Genomic DNA, 7,385 nt, shown 5'->3' with positions numbered 1-7,385 from the left:
TGAGGCCACCGCTGGCAGTGGYAGCTCCTGTCCCTTTGCTTGGTAACATGCCTCTCTGAAGAGCTTACTGACCAACAGCAGTGCATGGACCACAGAAACTCCTAGTAGAGTACTTTTTGCTTCATACTGGAAATTTATGGTGATGATTATAAGTGGTGGSATTAGATATAAAGTGGTAAAGATCAAATGATGAAAAATGTTTCAAGAAGGTTGTTAAAGACTGGAACTTCTTGACCAAAGAAGTTGTGGAATCTCTATTTTTGGAGATGTTCAAAACTTCACAGGACAAGGCCCCAAGSAACCTGATACAGCTTGAATTTAGCCTTGCTGTGATAAAAGGTTGGGCTGCAGTGGTCTCAAGAGGTGCCTTTTAAACCTAAATGCTGTTATGATTTATAGTCATGTTTGTGCCCTTCATCACTTTGTTTCAGTCATAGGCAGAGAGGGAAATACTGTATGCCAGAGAAGTTATAATAGAAAATGAATACTTAGTGTAAATTTGTGTTTTTGTTTCCACTTATATTACTTTATAGGTGGAGTTGCTCTGTATTAATTCTAAAAAAAAGGCATTCATCATGGAAAACTTGGCTCAGAGTTAATTTTAGAGGTGCTAGCAAATGCTGCTGTTACAAAGCCTCTTTTTCCTGTTTATGGTAAGAACTGATTTTCTCTTTTCTCGTGCTTATTACCCTGCCAAAAGCAGAGGTCATCAGCAAGGTGAATCTGTTTTTTTCAGTGCTTCTGTCAGTCTGATTTTAGGAAAGACACACAACTCCTGGACAATATAAATTTTCAGCTGAAAGCCTCTGAAATATTTAAATACTTAAACAGTATTTCAGTCCCTCTTGTTCCCATTGTTACTGCAGATGGTATTTGTATTTAGTAGGAGGCATGTCAAAGTTTTTCTCTTTAGAAACTGTAAGATATATTGTTGAAACATAAAGAAGCTCCTGCAGTTTCTCTTGCAGAGAGGCAGGAGGGTTTCAAACATAAAATGATTATAACCCATACAAAGCTGAAACAATAAAAGCAAAATAGCAGTACAGAAAAGCAATCTATTTAGAATAAAACTATGCAAACAATACCTGGGAAGTCAGTAGATACTTATAGATACCTTACTTATAGATAACCTAACCTTTTCTCCCATACTCAATAACACTATGCAGTTGTTTCTGGAAGGTTTTCACTTTTAGTGCTGATCTGAAAGCTATTTAAAAAAATACAGAGAAACAGAGAAGAAGATTATGGTGGTCTCTTGTGTTTTGTTTTTTCTCCAAATGTATCTATGAAGTTATCATTGGTTTCAAAATACAGTCCCAAACTCCAGAAACCTTTGATAGAAAGGGCTAGTTTCAGGTCCCTTGTAACTAGGTCCTCAAAAACAGTGAATACTCATAAAACACAGCTAAAAGAAGCTTACCCAACATCACAGTGCAGAGCTGGAAATAGAATCCCAGGCTTCTATTTAAAAATACCAAGATAAACACTAGATTTAGAGTGTTCCCATGTTCTGCACAGTTCTCTTTTTGGCAGGCTAACAAAGTTTAGTTTAAGGCTTTAGGCTTGCATGACCTGTGTAGCATTTTTTGGAACAGTGTTACAACATSCAGTCATGTTACAAGGATTTTTTCCAGTACTTTGTGATTCTGGGACTCCTGAGATTTTCTGTAGCAGAAATCTGCCTTGCATTTATCTTGCAGCCTAATCTACCTTGCATCTATGTATGTGTGTACACATACCACTTCCCCTACTAATAATATATTTGCGTTCTGGGATTATTTCATTTTTCTAAGATTTATTTCCTCTAGATACCCTAGACTTGCTACTGATAGAAAGTTCTGTGAAGTCTGCTGTAGCATATAAATGAGCTGAAGTCAGGAACACTTGTGTTACTGATGTGCAACTGAACCTCAGATAGGCCATCACTGCTTAGTCCTGTCTTCATCTGATAATCTGGATAATTATTCATACCTTCCATTTTAAAAAATGATCTGAGTGTTTAAATTTACTGATCTAAGTAAAATTAAGTTAAACTTACTGATCTAAGTGTTCAAATTATTATTCTTCAACAAGTTCAAACTTTTTGTCACCTGAAAAAATGTAGGAACTCATAAAGAAGACAGGCCTTGTAAGCCTTGAATGCAAGGAAAGAGATGCAGAAAGCACTGTAGCCATCAGAAAATTTGAAGCACAGGGAAGAACTAACAGAAGAGAATGATGAAAGTGATATTGAATGGGGAAAGTTGTATCAAATTTGACGAGAGGAGAAGCAGTCATAGAATGTATATGCTTTAAGACCTTGAGTTTTATAATTCATAACTGACCTGGATTCTAATGGTCAAAATTAAAGCTTGTTAGCTACTGAAAAGCTAATGTGAGACAAATACTCTATAGCTTTCTCCTCCRGATAAATAAGATGTAATTAGCAATTTTCAATCTCCCATTTTAAAAGTGGCTGGTGGCTCTCAATCTTTTTCATTAAGCATCAACCTTGATGCTTCATTGCAAATTACAGCAGAAAGGCTTTAGGGTGCTCATTTGATTTCTGGAAACTTCTTAAGAAAACACAAATCAAGAGTTGGAGCTTATGATCCATCACCTCCAGACCTACTTCCTGAGGGTTGAAATAAAATTATTCTGTATTCTATATTTCTGTACTAAATCCAAGAAAATATTTCAGAATATTTTATCAATCAGTGGAATTCCTAGTTTGTTGGTGACCTCCAGAATCTCGTGGATTTGTATTGTTACAGAAACTTTTTATCTAGTGCCKCCTCCAAAAGTGCAGAATTTAACCAGGCGTCAGCTGGAGTCTGCCGGAGAAGCTCGGTGCGGAGCCGGGAGCAGCCTTGCCGTGCTTCCCCACAGGTCAGCACTGGGACGAGGCAAGGCTCCCTGCGGATGGGCAGGACAAGACCAAGTGACCACTGCCAGCAACTGAGAAAGAGTTCCTGGAGGGGATTTGGAAAACAGTCTCACTGTGAGGATGATGAAGCGTGGAAGCAGGGTACCCAGAGGGGCGRTTAAACCTCCATCCTTAGGAATTTCCCAGGCCCAGCTGGACAAAGGCTTGGACAGGTCTGACTTCAGCCTCGACCCTGCTTTGTGTCCCCTGGAGCTGCTTTCCTGCCCRAGCAATTCTCCAATTCCCTTTGCAGCAGTGAATGGGGCAGCTGCTGAACAGGCAGTGCTCGCTGTGAGGAGTTTAGGCCATGAGACAAGACACAGCCCTCAAGAGAAATTTAGCTAAGTAGAACAAATATATCCAAATTGCAATCCATTTTTTTTCATTAATTGAACTAGAGATGAATTAACACACTACAGTTTTTCTTTAAAACTGCTWGAGTGATAACATTCAGCAAGATTTGCATGCATCCTTCTCTCCTTATCTGTTTGGTAACATTAGAAGGATAGTAGCATAAAAACTTCATATAAGAAAATAATTTACATAAATACATTTTAAAGACAAAAGTACAGCTGTACTAATGACTTCTATGTGTTGTGATAGTTTAAGAGAAATATACAGGAAACAAAAAGCTCTGTGTCTAAATGCAGTCTTAACTAACTTTTATAATCACTGCAGTATGATGTCTTGAGGAATCATTACACAGACCACAACTAGGACTGTCAGTCAGTGAGAAAACACATTTTTACTGTTTTATGAATTGTGAGCCATCATTTGTCCCAGGCTCCAGAAGGGCACAAAGAAGAAGAAAGTCCTAATTGACTCTCATTATTTTCTTTCTACGGCTACGATAATGCAGCTTAGCCATGACTGCCCACTACAGCATAGTTCTCTGTTGTTGAAATAATTACTTTTCTGTCATTCTGATAGGCCTTTGCTCAACATCTTTGCAAAGAGATTTGAGCAAGAGCAGTGCAGGGTATGCTGGATATTTACAGTGCCTTTTGTGAATTATGAAAGACAATAAGTATAGCAGGCATTTTTTTCCAGGTGGACTAGAAAAATGATTGCATGAAACTATATCTATCAGGTCATCATCAGAGAATACTTTCTGTTCAGRGAAACATGTTACAAAAGATTCTTCTCTTTATGAATTATGTTTGCCCAGTAACTCACTAGGGATACTGTTGTCAAGGCTGTAGATGCCMACACTTTTTCTCATAGTAATTATATGATCAGCAGTGTTTCCACAAGTCAGTTATTGCTGACTCAGAAATGAACAGTAGTTTCCAGGCAAAGTGCAATATTCTGTCTTTCTTTTTATTACGAGAGGGAGCTAAGAAACATCATATTTCTGGTTCCATTTTCTGCTTCCTTCTTCAAAGTTTACCTGCACTGTAGATCTTTTCATAATTAAATGTATTTGTACATATCTGTGAACTGGTACCATGCCAGTTTAGCTCAGAGCATAGTTAATCAGAACAGATTATATTGCTACTAGATACAAAAGTCTTATTGGCTTCAGATTGTAGAATATTACATCTTCCGTTACCATCTTATTTTCTGTTGCCTTTCCTAATGTGTGCARCCTCGAAGACATCCATATTTATGACTCCTTGTGTAATTATATGAGCAGAACAAGAATTCCCTCCTCTTGACAGTGAAGACGTCTAGAAGGCCTGCCTACCTACACATATGCTTGCAGTACCTAGAGTAAAGATTATGCTGTGGTGATTTCCATTGAGACATTTCATGGAAACCTGTCAGCCTCCTCATCCTCTCCATGTATTATGACTCACACTTTCAGCATCCTCCTCCAAATCAAATAAAAAATGTGAATCAAAGGAAAAGACACTTCAGAACACATTTTTACCACAATACATGTACATTTGGCAGAACATTACCCAGCTCCTTTTACTTTGGCTTCATGCCCACTGTAAACCATTTAGTCATTTCTCTATTATAATACATATAAATGGCATACAGACTCATCAGGAAGTACTTTTGCAGTCTGAAAAATCCTCCATTAATGAACTTTTTCCTCAAACTGTGTCTTTGCACCAAATCTCTTTTCCCMAAAACAGTCCATTTTGCTACCACGTAAGAATAAATCCAGAATTGCCTCTGGATACATGCCAGATACAGAGCAGGAAAAAAAAGGTCTACATATATCTTTTACCCAGACTCTTTTATCTTTTGAGCCTTGTGAAAAAAAAAGGAGACATGAAAAAATCCTGCAAACCTACAGAATATCAAAAGAACTATGTCAAATTTGAAATTCAGAACTGATACATGAGTCAGTTCTCTCCTTGCTCTTTTCAGATCTCTGAAGTTCAAAAGTGTTTTGCTGTCAGGATGACTTTAGCCTGTATTTCACGGTCAGACTGTTATACAGTCTGGCCCAAAGTAATACTAATTTTTCATATGAGACTGTATATACCTTCTAGCATCTTTCCTCAAGTCTTTTCAGCTCTTGAAGAAATGGGCATGGGATTGTGTTAAGATGTAACATTTGAGAAGCATCATGCGGTGTATAAAAATTTTGCCTCCACATTAGCATTGTGATGTTCAGTGCATAACTTTATTAAGCAGTACTTCTTGTTGCTGGAGTATTTTTATGTGAAAGAAGAAAAAGCATCTCGTGTTGTGCTATCTGGGGTGGGGAGCATGTTAAATTAAAAAAAAAAAGAAGGGAAGGGGAAACCAGAAAGATTTTACTCCTTTACTCCTAGCCATTCCCCAGCTTTTACTGATGCTTTAATTGTTTCTCCTCTGAGGGTTCTTGTGGTGCCTCCTGTCAGAGTCAGTACCACAAATTACATAGCAGCTTATCCTAGTGTGATAGYTCTCACCGTATATTTCTTACTGAATTTACATTCAGGTGATAACAGCAATCACATAATTTTAAAAGYAGGCCACTTGCCCCACACGCAATTGTGTCATCTGCTTAGGTTTAAAAATAATTTTTGCTAAAAACAGAAAGGAAAAGCCTTCATACTAATAGAATTTTAAAATGTAAGATAATGAGATGAAAATTATATTGCTTATAAACTAAATTGGGAGGAGTAAATCTCACAAGTTTGGGATTGCTATTCATATTTCAACTGTATTTCCTTTTCTCTCTGCTTTTTTTCTTCTTTCCCAGATGAATAAGATAAAAATTTCCTTTGTAGATAAAGTGCACACATACACAGAAAGAAATCAGCCAGTATTACTTTGTATTAAAATGTTGGTGCTTTTTGTTTTGCATTATGGGGGCAGGAGGGAGAAGCTATACGTTTTCCACTGAGGCGGGTGGCTGGCGTCATCTTCAAAGGGCTGTTCTGAGCTTTAGCAGAAATGCTCTACTTCAGGTGGGCCTGCTGCAAAAAGCCATGAGGAGGAGAATTGAAAGGAAGCTACGTGAGAAAGATTTGATTAGAGATGTTAGGAGAGGAAAACTGAAGCATGAAGAGAAGATGAAGTAGATAAAGCTGAGTAGCAAAGAAACCGGCCTAATTACTTTGGCAGTCRGCTGGCTGGATGATAGATAGTTCACAGCTAAGCAGTTTTCTCTTAGCTTTCATGGATTTAGTGTCATATCCAGACATTCTTACGATGTTAGAGAAAAGCCGTGATAAACCATTTGGAGCCACTTAGCATCACTGCTCTGATCTCGCTGTTTCCAAAAGCCTTACCTCTTTCCTGGAGCAGTTGAGGACATTCCCCGGACTTCTGCTTGGAGCTGTTTCTTAGGAACAGATTGATCTTCAACCCTGCAGGTGCGGAAGACAAGTTAGAAATGTGGAGTTTTTGTGTTCGTTCCCCGACCTCCATTTTCCTCCCCACACCCCTGGTCAAGTGCCCACACTCCTCCTTTCATTTTGTTCGGAAGCACCGTTGGGTATAAGAAAACCATGTTTACACACTGCRTTTGTGGTGCAGAAAGGGCTCTGAAGGGAGGCTGAGTGGGGTTTTATGTGTATATTTGTGTATATATATTTATATATTTTTGTAGATGGAAAGTCAGTCTTTGGCTTTAGTCGTAAGAGAGATTGGTTTAAAGAAGCTGAAGCAGATCTCTGTATGTCACAGCTTCTGAAGCGCATTTGAGTTCAGAGAGGTGGAACAATAAAACTGTGAGCAAAACCCAGGAAACMGGAACATCTATCTCCTCATTTCTTACAACCACCCTCCCTCTCCCCAAAGAAAACAGAAGGAGAATCCATACGGGAACCTTCTGATGTAACTTCTGCTTATGTAACTGAAAAGGAAAGTGCAGAGTTTGTTTTCAGCTATTGTTTTCTTTAAGGAAAACTCCGGCTATGGTCTCAAGGGGCGGCTTTCCCCCTCCGCTTCTCCCGGGTTGGGGCGGCTCCCGCGCCAGGGGCGCTGCGGCGCCATCCCGCGCCGCCAGGGGGCGCCGCCGCCGGCGCCACGTGCTCATTGGCCGCCGGCGCCACGTGCTCATTGGCCGCCGGCGCCACGTGCTCATTGGCCG

This window comes from Nothoprocta perdicaria, unplaced genomic scaffold (genome assembly GCF_003342845.1).
Source record: "Nothoprocta perdicaria isolate Ctin4 unplaced genomic scaffold, notPer1 scaffold_71, whole genome shotgun sequence".
NCBI classification, from domain to species: domain Eukaryota; kingdom Metazoa; phylum Chordata; class Aves; order Tinamiformes; family Tinamidae; genus Nothoprocta; species Nothoprocta perdicaria.
The sequence above is the reverse complement of the archived record's forward strand: the minus strand, read 5'-3'. Positions refer to the sequence as shown.